This window comes from Phycodurus eques, chromosome 3 (assembly GCF_024500275.1).
Source record: "Phycodurus eques isolate BA_2022a chromosome 3, UOR_Pequ_1.1, whole genome shotgun sequence".
Taxonomy (NCBI): Eukaryota; Metazoa; Chordata; class Actinopteri; order Syngnathiformes; family Syngnathidae; genus Phycodurus; species Phycodurus eques.
The window spans coordinates 10,840,349-10,854,724 of NC_084527.1; positions in this window are offsets into that span (position 1 = coordinate 10,840,349).

The following is a 14,376-nucleotide window of genomic DNA, read 5'->3' on the forward strand; positions in this document are numbered from 1 at the left end:
TGACTTTGTACAAAACAGAAAGAAACGCGCGTACCGCCCCCCCACGCAGACTCTCCATACCCTCGCCCCAATTTAGAAGGAAAACAATAAAAACAAGCGAGAAGCGGGGACGCAAGGAACAACACCCACGCAGCCACGCGTGGGTTCATTGTGTTCATTTGAAAGCAGTTGACGTTGAATCCCCTTGTAATGATCTCCAGAGGGCCAAACAATTGTCGTGCCTCTCGCAGCACTTGTAATGTTGTCTTCAAGTGAACTTGTGTTATGTCAAACGGTAATTTATTGAATATACATTGGGGTTAATTTTGTATTTTTTATTTATTTTTATTTTTTTGGAAGGGGGGTGGTAACAGCTTGTGCGTGGGCCCGTTGCACTGTGCATGCGTGGGGATTTTACACGAAGGGACACTGCACACACACACACGCGCACACACACACACACGCACACACTTATACTCTACGGTGATCTTTCAGTCTAGGCCTAAACTCTGTTTTAGGGTGTTTTTGTGTAGATTTAAAAAAAAACAAAAAAACAAAAAACACCAACATTCTTGTGTGACATGTTTTAACTTATTGTATGTGCTATATTACTTGACACATTTCTTATTAAATGTTTGATCTTACATTGAAATGCATCACATTGACAGGTTTGTACCAATTGGAAAAAAAAAAAACAACAACCCACCAACAAATAAAAGTACTTTTAAAATATGTCTAAATGTCTTTATTATTATTTGGCGCTCACTGTTATTGATTTTTATAGTGCGATTTTCCTCAATGACCCCCATTTATGGCACGAAGGTTAAATTATAATGCACATGAACGTGAAATAAATACTTCACCAAAATAAAACAAACAGCTCTTAGACATTAAATGTACATGTTTTGAACTTAAAAGTTAAATACAACTGAAGTGTACTTAAGCAGTGATTCCTTTATGTACCACTAGAGAGCACATGCAACCCTGCCTTCGAGAACCAACCGTTATCCAATGGTTCCACATAGCACAAGAAAGGAACCGAATAGTTCTGAGATAGTAAACTCCATTAGGAACCATTTGGTTCCTTCAAAGTGAATCATGAAAGAACGTTTCAGAACCAACATGGCTGTGGTTCGTCATGGCTAATATATAGAACTGTCCCATTTCTAAACAACCAGTAATGAACCTCTAAAAAAAAACTGTGGTGAACAATGGTGCTATATAGAACCAGGATTGCAATATAGAACCTGTGCAGTACCTTTATTCATTTTTTATTTGTATTTTTTTTGCGTGCGTTAGACCTGTAATAGTGTCTTACAAATTTCCAAATTAAATATGTACAATAATGCCACTTTTTATGCTAGTACAATCTAGGGCAATGCAGTTTATTTTTCTGATCATAGGAAACAATTTTGTATTCATCAATATTTTCTCCGACTGTACAACAAAACAGTATTTGGAATTTAGCCAAAACTCATCTCCACAGCAAGAAAATATGTGACCTTATTTAAATGTCCAATTCCCTTCTCCGGATAATATTAATTATTAAAATAATCAGGACGTACTGCATGTGAAGGAAAATATTTTGAGAGTACCCTCAGATGAAATGTCTTTTCCACCTCAACCCATTTGCTGGTCACAGGGAGCTAATTGATTAGATATGACAAGCGGCACCCACCTGCAAGCTTATAATTGGATTTTTCATTTTTGGTATCAAAGCAGCGCGATTAAGGATTCATCCTAATTAACAAAAAGTTTATTGCAGTTCAGCTAAAACAGTTTTCGCCGCACTTTCTTGTATGCTGCAAATATCACACTGCGGCCACATCCTGAACGTCAATTTATTTTTGTAATGTGGGTCGAGGTGATGAACAGCAATCAATCAAACAACACACAATGCAAGAGTTGCATCAAAAACATCAACTGCAAAGATATTAACGCCCTGTTTGGAGTAGCGTTCCCCAATTTCACTGCGCCAAGGCACACATTTTACATTGGAAACATCTTGCGACACTCCACTTAAAAAAGTTACAAAACGTTGTAGTAGTTCATGGTTTAGTGGTCTATCCCTGTCATTATATGTTGCTGGCACAGATAGTTAAAGATACATTATTTGGAGTAAAATAATGCTAATTTACCAACCAATGAAGTGAAATTGGATGATTTCACACCTGATGACACTAATGGTTGGGAATCAGTGGTATATTGTTGTGGGTTGAGAGGTGGACTGCATCACACTCAGAGCTGTGTTTCATATTTGTGTTCAATATATATATACATATATATATATATATATATTTATATATATATATAGTCCCCTCCTCAAATATTGGAATGGCAAGGTCAATTCCTTTGTTTTTGTAGTATACTGAAGACATTTGGGTTTTAGATCAAAAGATGAATATGAGACAAACGTTCGGAATAGCAGCTTTCATTTCATGGTATTTACACCTGGGTGTGTTAAACAAGTCCGGACAGAAGCCACCCACTTTTCAGGTGAGCAAAAGTATTGGAACAGACGTGATTAAATTAACGTAAAGTGAATAACATTTAAGATTTGGCTTAACCCTGATTTGTAATAAGTGCATCAAAAGCCTGTGACCCATTGCCTTCACCAGACTTTTGCATTCTTCATTTGAAATGCTTTTCCAGGCCTTTACTGCAGCCTCTTTCAGTTGTTGTTTGTTTCTTGGCGTTTCTCCCTTCAGTCTCCTCCTCAGGAGGTAAAATGCATGCTCTATTGGGTTAAGGCCCGGTGATTGACTTGGCCAGTCTAAGACCTTCCACTTTTTCCCCTTTGTTGTCTTGGCAGTCTGTTTTGGGTCATTGTCTTGTTGCATGATGGAGCTTCTCCCGATTAATTTGGAGTGCATTTTTCTTTAAATTGATCAACGATACTATCGCTTGTCGTCATACTTTTTGGGAAAATATATCGTCCTAAAAAATAAAAATTAAAAAACAAAATATGTCATATATTGAGAGCGAGAGAGCAACGGATAATACAAAAATATTGTACAAACGGTATAAAAAATAGGCTAACAGCTGTAATAAAAATCTGCACTATAGCGGAACCGTGAAGCGAGAACCATGATATAGCGGAGGACTACTGTATCTGTATTCCGTGATGATAATTTGCAGGGACTCATTGTTCCAGGACTGGGACTCGATGTTTTCATGACATGTTCATCCCGGGACTCACATAGTTTCAAGTGTAAAATGATATATATATGTATGTATGTATATATACATATATATATATATATATATATATATACATATATATATATATATATATATATATATATATATATATATATATATGTACATATATATATATATATGTATATAGACACATATATATATATATATATATATATATATATATATATATATGTGTACATATATAGATATATATATATATATACACATATATATATATATATATATATATATACATATATATATATATATATATATATATATATATATATATATATATATATGGATCAATACATATCAATATCTCCTGTAGCTCTACCTCTCTCTCTCTCTCTCTCTCTCTCTCTCTCTCTCTCTCTCTCTCTCTCACACACACACACACACACACATACAGACACACACACTCATCAGTGCATGAGAAATCACCTAATGAGGAATGGGTCGCCCATTTCCACGAACTCATTAACCCGCGAACGAGTGAGACTAATTGCGGCGTTTGGTTAATGCGATTCCGCATCTGTTGGTGTGCAGCCCAGGCAGGCAAGCAGGCAGGACCCGCGCAGGTCATCTGCACGGCCCGGCTGGAAGTGGCGGGCCGTGCCCGTGAAGAGCACACTGCGGGGAGATTTAGCATAACATCACGCTCATACGATGTTGCTCTATTTATTGCATTTGTTCAGCCATTGTTGTGCGCGATCCTATCATGACATGCCTGGGAAGCACCTGGATGTGCACACCTGATCACAGCTGCACCAGAATGGTCAGATATTACAAACGCTCAGGTTGCGTGCTATGTCATGTGTAACTAAAGCGCATTGGTGGGAAGTAACCAAGTGCAAATATTTTACTTAAAGAAGGATTTTGCAGTGTTAAAACTGCTAACAAGATTTGAATGTAGCCTCATTTTAATAACCTCCCCAGTCCCTAACCAAAGCCATGCCCCTCACTAGCATAAGGCAATTCTCAAACATGACCGCTCATAATAGCATGCGATTATGGAAGTGCGCAGTGGTGATAAAGGCATATGCATATTCAGTTTAAACAAAATAGCAGCGCTAGCAGCACCAAGCTAGCATTAGCACTGTGAGTACTTTTGCCACCTCTGCAGGTGTTCGTACAGCATAGACAATTCAAGTGTTTTTACAAGACATCTACAAAATGTAGAGGAGCAGTGGAGACTCTGGTGACCCACTGTACTTTTCTGTCACGTTTTATATTTAATACAGAGCAGGGTTGTAGTTGCAAATGAATGTCATGTCATAGGGGTCACACATTTAAGAGTCTTCGTCCGCCATGGCTGCTGCCAACTATTATGTCTCTGAGGTCCAGACCACAGTAATTTCTTTCTCAAACAGGCATTATTTGTGGATGTAAAATGGACGCATTTATGTGCAGTTAAACAAACAAACAAACAAACAGATGTGGCTTTTTACCTACTGTATATGACAACTCAGATTGACTTTTCTCAGATTTTGCATTTTGGTGGCTCAAAAGTCTCGCTCGGTTCAATACTTGAACCGTACTGGTTCAAATGTATCTATTCATTTGTCTTCATTTATCTCCCTGAATAATTTGCAAATTGATTTATTGTAAGAAACAGAATCAGTCAAATAAAAGTTTTTACATTTACACTGAAAAATAATAATAATGATGATGAATACAATTAATTACAAATAAAAGGATTTCACATTTTAAATACAAATGTTACCTTTAAAAAAAAAAAAAAAAAAAAAAGACCTAGCACATATGTCTGTTTTAAAAATCTAATGTGTCCTTTACACGCAAAAATGTGCCCACCCCTGTGTTAGAGGGTGCAAAAATGTGACTTTTTTTTGTTTTTTTTTTGGAGATTATGGAGCTGTACCTAAATTTGTGGCCATTGAGTGCGAGTGTGAAATATTGTCTGTGTAAAGCATGCTGAACCCTAATCGCCAGCCACACGGGGTCTCCTCGCTGTGTCTCATTAGGAATTTGCTGTGCTTATTTTTCGTGTGTGAGCGTGATGGCAGAGAGGTTCAGCGAGAGTGAATAGACAGCCCGGGGCAAACCTGTGTCAGGACAATGCATCACGACAACAAAAGGACTAATTAGCAATCAATTACCCGCATGTTTCTGTCCTGGACCTTTTATATGTTTAGAGTGGACAGCAGGTTAACACTAAGCGTGGGCCATTCACGCACATACACTTGCACACCACCTGCTGTCTGTGTATGTTCAGGGATGTACTCAGAATGCTGTAACTGGGTGACACAGGCTGTGATTCAGGACAATTTCCTGCTGAAAGGAGGAAAACAAATATCTTCAATTGAATATTAACCGGACTTTTGAGAGAAGCATATTTTTTACATTTCTATTCCACAGCTTAAAATATATGGACTCATCTCTGCTATTCTAGTGGGGTCGTGTGTGGTGGGGGTCGGTGCCAAATTTCAAAAGAAGCTCAAGATAAAAAGAACAAAAGCATTTTAACGACTGGAGACAGCAGCTTACTGTGCATGCGACGTGGATGCATCATTAGCCTGATTTTGGCCGTTGCTTGAAAATGGCTCTGGATGTTCTCCCACACTTGTATGGGGGGGAGAAACCCGGTGTGGGGGAATGGTAATTATGATAATTAGCTCCACTGTTATGGAACGGTGCGGCAGAAGTGCAGCTTGCTCACAAAATCATTTTTTAGATATATGCAGATCAATTTATTTCGGTGTTTAATTTCACACTTGATGTGTGTGCAGGCACTCCAGAGAGCAAACGACAGTATTTGTATACAAGCAATTAAGACGTCAATTTCCCATAATATGTCCCATTTAAGGGAACAAAAATCATAATTGTAAAGCACTCCATTATAAAACAAATCTCACAGCTACAATGCGATATATACCGTACATTGTGAATATTGTCGTGCCATTTTTTGCCATCATAATAATGTTACTAACTGGATAGCTATGAATTGTATAAGGAACGCTACTGGTTTATGGTTTAGGGAAGTGCTTTCCAACCACTGGGCCGCCACACATTAGTGTGCCTGCAGGAAATGATCTAATTTTACTTAATCGGTTCCAAAATGCGTAGTTATTTACGACAAATAATGTATCTATGCTCATCTATCCATCTATGCGAGTGACGTGTCGTGACAGACCGAACAATAAAATGCTCTTCCATTACATGGCAGAAGGTACAATTTGCCTGTTCACCTGCTGCCACGCATTACAACAGAATTATAGCTTTGTATTCAACTAAACAGGCCCACATTTTACTCTGTAAATTTGTGAGTAAACTGAGACATGATTATTATTCCACTATTTATGCTTTTTCTTTCTTTTTTTTGTGTGTGACATTTTTGTTTGGTGTTTTGTCGTGACATTTTCTCATCTAAAATGTGTGCCTTGGCTAAATAAAGATAACGATCTATAGATAGATATAGATATCTATCTATCTAGCTAGCTAGCCAGCTAGAACCCAAACTATTTTACTGAGTTGTCTTTTTTTGTGTGAAACCCCTCTTTGTTGTGTCTCAGCGCTTCTGCTCATTTGCATGTAGTCGATCTAAATCTTGGACTGGGGCAGGTGGAATTGTTACATGTAACTATTTTCGAGCACAAAAAAGAAAAAAAAACAACAGAAAATGTGTTTTGCTTAACGCACAGCCGCGCATGCACGTTCGCACACGCCGAGTGGCACATGGGGGACGGTGAGGAGGCTGCGAGGGCCTCTCGTGCTAACAAGTCTGCATCTCAACAAGCCACATCCATCATCATCAATGCTCACATCTGCTCATAGCCTCAGACTTAAATCTCACTGCCCCCCCCCCCTTCCCCAGCCCCTCCCCAGCCCCCCCTCCTCCAAGTCTCTACCTTTCTCTTTCCCCACCCCCCCACCCCCTTCATCCTCTCCATTTCCTCTTCACCTCTCGTCACCTCTCGCAACTCCCTCCCCGGCCCTCTGCTGAATCTGCATCAAGGGCTTTGCAACGTACAGCGTGTCTGCGTGTCTGTGTCTCCACCTTCCTAAGAATCAATATTTAATGATGATGTTATCAGTGGTTTTATGTTCTATTTAGCTCGTGTCAGTATGAATGAGACGCTGTCAGTTTTATGGCGTGCAGCATTTATTTTGTGTTAATGGCTGACGCCTGGTGGTGAGCACAAACGCAAAACCCGGTGGACGTCTGATGGAATTTTTGTGTGTCGCTTGGTACACATGGATGTGCATGCCGCACGTACAGGCGCAGAATTTGACTCGGGGTGCCCCTCCCACCACTCCCTGTAGATGGCGACGTCGCATCACTTTGAATTTGACATCAGCACAGCTGTTATGTAGAAGATCAAGATTAGGGGGTGAATATCGGCTTGTCAAGTCGATTACGAAGGGAAGAAATGCCAACATGTTGGAAGTATGTAAATATATATATATATGTCTTAAAACTAGACATATTGAATCAACTTTCTATTTGTTTTTCAAACCATTTTTGTCACCTTGTTTCAGGTACCTCTGTTAACATCATTATCTAAGTATTTGCTTGGCATTTTGTTTATTTTATTTAACACTCTGTTTTATGAATTTTATACAGATAACATACTGTACGTGTGATATTTGTTCTTACACTTTAATGTTGTTGTTGCTGTTGTCATTTTTTAGGCTCCGAAGCTATTCAGAATCACTTGGAATGTCGCGTCAATCAACCAAAATGTACTTTTACGATATCCTTTTTTGGGGTGATATTTCTTTTATGTTATTATAATGGCTAATGGGGAAATTCAACAATAAATGATCAAAAAATAATATTATTGGCAGAAATAGAGGTACCCAAATAAAATTTTGCTTCGGGGCCCATGGAGGCCCCACTTTCCTTTTTTTTGTTTGTTTTTTTTAAATGTTTAACGTGTTAAAAAAAAAAAAAAAAAAAAGTCTCACCATTTTGGGGGGCTGCTAGTGTACAGGGGATCCCAAGTAGCCGCTTAGCTCGCCTGTGCCTCAGGCCGTCTGTTCTGAAAAACACAATATCAAAGCCTGAGCCAACAAACAAAACGAAAACAAGACTTTGATGTGACATTTTTTTTACTGCACAACCTCTCATTGATTCCCAAATGAAACACAATCCATCAAATCAGGCCTTTGCCCGCGAACACCTGATTTTGACATTTCGCCGAGCACTTGGAAAAGCAGAGGCAATAATTATGATGGCATATTCTCAGCCATTTTTCTCCCAATAACAAGTCATTTTTAATCCAATTAGGGCCCTCTAACGTGAGAGGCATAATACCGCGGCCCTTGGGACACATGAGAGAATATGCAGGACATTTATCCCGACAGTCAATATTGAATTTCTCAGCAAGCAGCTGTGCCTGCTCTCGCTGACATTCTCCACCTCTGCACAGTGATCCGTCCTGATTAAAGCGGCTTTTCTACTTCATCAACATTCATTATGTGACCCAGCCATGCATGACCACGCGGGCCCGCAGTAAACTTACATGCTCGCCCTACTGTACTTTTGCTGAAAGGCGATATGTCACATTGTTGTCGTCGTCGTTAGATGCTACTTTCCGAACTGCGTCAGCATGTGTGCTGGTATTCCCCTAAAACTTTCCTGTCACGTCAATTCATCGTTCTTTAACTTTTTACGCCAAGTCCCACCTAAATAAATACAAAAAAATACGGAGCTCTCTAAGTACCACCATAATGACGAACATTAAAATACAGTAGCGTAGTAAGCCCAAGTGTTAATAAAAAAAACAAAGCAGGTTTTTTTTTTCCTAAACAGTACATTCAAAATTATTGTTAGCCACTGTAACATGGTCCTCCAGTAATACTGCACTTCAATGTACTGTACTTACATTGCACATAAAAGTCAAAAATTGGTCCTAAATGTTTGGAAACAAACTGTTCTAAAAGATAAACTGCAACTGAGCTGTACTTACAAAATCTCTAGGCCACATATTATAACATGTAGTATAATAATTTGATGTCATTCAGTGATTCTCGAGTACCGCTAGGTTCTCCTAGCACACTTTGAGAATCACTGGCGTCGGCCCTTAAAAGGATGACTGACCTTTCACCTGCACAATGGGGTTCCCAAACCTTTACTCATAATCTTACTGCCAATCAAACGTAACTAAATGTTTACCCCTAAATACCATAGGACTAAAAAGTTTGAGGAAAAAAAATTACAAATTCCATTTTTATTGTATTTTTGTCTCAAAAAATAAAACCATATAAAAGTCATATATTTTCAATAAAAAACTTTATGTCATCTTTGCAAGAACAAAGTCATATTTTGGGGGATAAATTATCATCATTTTACATTAATAATGTTTTTTCCAAGATAATGGCGTAATTTTATTAAGTTAAAGTCAAAATAAGGGAAGGAAGTCATTTTAATGCGTCAAATTTTAAAAATACGACTTTATTTTCCTAATATTACACCTTTAATCCTGGAAAATATGCCTGTATTTTCTAAAAAAAAAAAATTGTCTAGATAATAATTTGAAGGAAAAAAAAGTGAGGATATGTTACAATCATATCAGCGCTTTTAATTGGCCTAAAGCTAAAGCTAAAGCTAATGTAGGGGAGTAATTGCTTTACTCATTATTATTATTATTATTATTATAGAAGAATACATACCGTATCTGTCCTATAACAATAATCACAAGAGTACATTCAAATCTCAGCAATAATAGAAAAATAATGTGCTGTTATTATTTTGCAGCTTGAAGACCTGTGGCTCCTTTTAATGGCAGCTGTGGCTCAATGTCGACATCTGGAGGTGACTTTGCAATATGTAAAAATCTATTTCTTTACACACAAATGTGATCAATACCCTTGATGGAATCCCGTTATGAAAAAATAAAATATCCGAAGATAAGAGAATTTTTGTCCATCTTTCTTTTTTTCTTCTTGTTTTTCTTTTTAGGCATGGACAAATGAGGCGCTGCGATTTCAAGCTGATTGCAGTCAATAACATTTATGCAGAGCTCTGAATCATTGTCATTGAGTGCATTGATTACATGCTCTAATCAATGATTATTAACTCGGATAAGATGAGTTAGGGTTGAGAAGAGTCAGAATGATGGAGGGACCCGTTTACAGAGAGTCAAAGGACCACCTGGTACACCACCATAACATTAGGTACACCTGCAAAATCTTTCATGTTGTAATACAAACTTCAATAATAAACAGAGTTGACAATAGGAATCTCTGCCAAAGCTTGACAATCCACATTTAGGTGATAACCCTCCATATTCCTGAATTTGTTATAAAGTTGTCTACCTTGTCCATTCATTCATTTTGTATAGCGCTCGTAGTGTATCTATTCCAATTACCTTCTCCAAGTAATATAACTAATTACGTTTTGATTACTTTTCCCAATTTGTGAAAAAATGCATCAATAGGAGATTTGAATGTTTCCTCTAAAAAGAGTGTATTTAAACCATAGACACAATAATATACTGGTAACAAAACACGATGAAATGTACTCGTAAATTATCCATCCATCCATCCATCCATTTTCTGAGCCGCTTCTCCTCACTAGGGTCGCGGGCGACTCGTGAATTAACAATACAAAATACTTGTTGAGTTATATGCGTACATCATGTGGAAGACATGATGGCATGTTGACCTAATGACAAATGTGCACCATGAAGACAATATTGAGAAGGGAATGTTCCATAAAAAAAGTTTTTAAAAAATGATAGAGAAGAAACTGTTCAAAAATCAATATTCCCTTATGCATTCAAAAGTTGAATGATACATGATGAGTCTAACCTGGTCTAACCCTTTCAAAATCTCAGATAAACGAATAGACTGCAACACAACATAATTTCCAAAAGCAACTGTAATTTAATTACACATTTTCTTCCAGTAATGTCGCAGATTATTATTAAGTACATTTGTAATTAAGTTACATACATGTAATTTGTTACTCCACAACACTTCCTGTAGACAATTTAGGCTTTTAGTTATGCATTTTAGAATGTGGGAGGGGGGGGGAATGAATCCCAGGCACTTGCACACATAGCCTCTAGTTAGTGCTCAAGCACCTGTCCTTTTGCTCTGAATAAAAAACATGCCCTTTTTGCTCCAGCCCATTTTTTTGCCCTTTATTCATCAATATTTTAAAAAGAAATTTAAAAAAATACCCTCTCCATCATCAATTTTACCCAGAGTGTTTTGAAATCTGACGGACATTTATTTGAGTCCTTGGTAGAAGAATTGTACACGCAGTTTACTCCCGTCTTGCCCCCAGCACTCCTCTTCCTCATTTGAACAGGGTTGTGTTGACTTTTTATATCCACCTCGCCTCCTGTCACCTCCTTTGTTAATAGTTGTATTATTGACTGTTGCTTGTTTTAACAGGAAAAAGCACGAGTTAAATTTATACTACTGTTTCTTCCTTAATTGTATGAATCATTTTGGTGATAGGTGCGATAGTTTCTGTGCACGTGCCTGTTAAATCCAATTGATCGAGGCAGACAGCAAAGTCTCTTACTGTGAGATGAAGTTTTGCTTCATTTCTAATCTACAAGTATACGGCGCACAATCCAAAAGCTACATTTTTATTTTTTTATTATTATCTGTTTTCATTTATATTTATATTTATTTTTGTTTTGGCACTAGGGCAGCACGGTGGACGATTGGTTCGTATGTCTGCCTCACAGTTCTGACATTTGGAGTTGAAATCTCAGCTTTTTGTCTGTCTGTGAATTTTCTCATTGTACCCCAAATCAATGCAAACTCCACACAGGAAGGCCGGACCTAAGATTCAAACTCTGAACCTTGGAACTGCGAGGCAGACGGGCTAACCACTAGCTCACCACTCTGCTTTAGAATTTAACTGATTGACAGAACCTGAATTCAGATTCTTTGCTATCGACTAACAAATTAGCGACTCGACTCGGCAGCAGCAAAAAAAAAAAAATAATTAATTACAAATAAAAATCCAAAGACTGGCACCAGGAGGCCTCCCCTGAAGTTGTGTGCTGGGAGGTAATTAAAAGAAGACGGTGTTATCCATCGCTCTTCATGAACACACTTTGAACTAACCACGTTTGGGAGGGGAGCTGATGAGGAAGAAAATCCATGCGGGGCTTTGCGCTCATCTCTCTCTGTCCAGCAAGTCCGAATGCGGGCGGGGGTCGGCTTATTAGGACCCACCCCCCTCCGCACACACACACACACACACACACACACACACACACACACACAGGAGATGAATGGGTCAAGTTGCATCTTTTGACCAAGCGGGTGAGAGTGACTCAACAGCATGCACCAATCAAGAGAGAGACCTACTAAATGTTCTCTTTCTGCCAGGTAGTCGGTGTGCTCAGACAGGGTGCATGCTGGGATACAAAAGCCAGACGGGCTTGTGTGCCAAGTCAACAATCATTGCAATTGACCTCTGACCACATGACTCCACGTGGGGAACATTGGATAGGACCACCGTAAGCAATTATTTGACGCAGTAGACACCCTCCTAACTACCCCCCCCCCCCCCCCCCCCCATCCTTATCTAGCTGCATCTTTAATGGAAAATATTTAGGAGATTTTTCTTCTACTAAAATCAATAGCTGCTCAACTGTTTGTTCTTCCTCGATCACATCATGTTGCAAAGAAAGGGTAGTTCTTCATATTGGCCGCCAGAGGGGAGCAGAGGCTATCACTTCGACTGGGATTTTTAAAACCAATTGATTGAAAATGTATTTATTTGCATTTGTTTTGTATGTATTTCTCTGCTTCAACGTTTATTATGTGTGTTATGTTTCAGCTGTAAATCTGGGGAAGCTGCCTTTTAGAAACTGTTGCAAAAATCCATATTAGTCTAATGGACTTGGACTAAATCCTTAATGTCAGTATATATTACTGTTTGATCATTTCTGTCAGTTTTACCATTTTTTTTTTTGCTCCAGATTTTATATTTATATGCAGCCTTCGTGCATGATTTCAATGAAAAATAAATATTCCACCAATGTGTCTTTGTTTATTTATGCCAGTGACATAAAGTCACAGGCAGAACAAGTAAATGCTCTTCCATACTGTATATTATTTTTTTGTGATATGTATTTTTGGTAGTGTGCCGTGAGTATGGGAAAGTTGGCAAACACTAGTACTGTGTATGTGATAAACTATCCTAAAATATGTGATTTATTTATTCATATAGGCATAAAAAAAAAATCATCACAGGGATCATAGCAGTTGTATCAAATTAACACAGTACGGTGGTGGAAAAGGTGTTAGCATGTCCTCCTCACAGTTCTGAGATTCCGTGATGATGCATGTTAAGTTCATTAAAGTATCTCAAATAGCTAGCACTTGCAGTACATGATGTATCCTTTTGGGTTATACTTGCACTTAGAATGTGACTTTCCACTGTTGTCCTTCATAACAATGTCAGTAATAGATAGGCAGAGACAACCTCTACGCGCAAAAGTTTTTCAAAAGAACACCAATTAATTGTAGTTGCCCCCCATGGCTTTGAATTGAAGGTAATACACCTCGAATAGGTCACCGCACTCCAAGGGGGACAAAGCTGCTGTCTAGAAGCCATTGTTGCTCTTTATTGTGTTTCTTATTTTTGGAGCCGGGCGTGTGGCGTCACAGACCTTCATCCGTGCGCAGGAAATGTCAGCAGTCATTAGTAGAGGGTAATTTTAGGCCACCCTCAATATTTTTTTTTGGGGGGGGGGGTTAGATGAATGGTAGTGAGCGTGTAGTCGCTGTCCCAAACACTCAGCTTGTTGTCAAGTCTGACCTTTCACAACGGCCGCGTGGATGCTTACAATTAGCCTCATCTAAGTGAATTTTGTGAATTGGATTAGAGCATAGCTTCTGTCTCGGGCGATTGTTACTCAACATAAAGCAATTAGTAGGAAGTAAGGAAGGGCACACCAAAAAAAAAAAAAAAAAAAAAAATGGAAATGAAAGGAAAACTCAACAATTTATCAATGAGTTGTTGAGTCATTGATGGATTGTCCCCAAGAAAGCCCAAAAAGTCAATGAATGACTTCATCTGGTCACAAGTGTGCTTGGAAAACATTCAAATTCCCCTCAGGCCTCAGCCAAGATTCAAACCCAGAACCTGTGGACTGTGAGGCAGGTGTAATAACCACTACATGACATTAAGAACATTTTGAGTAAATTAAGACGAGATCATCATTATTACAATACCTTATATGTACTTTTTGTCTT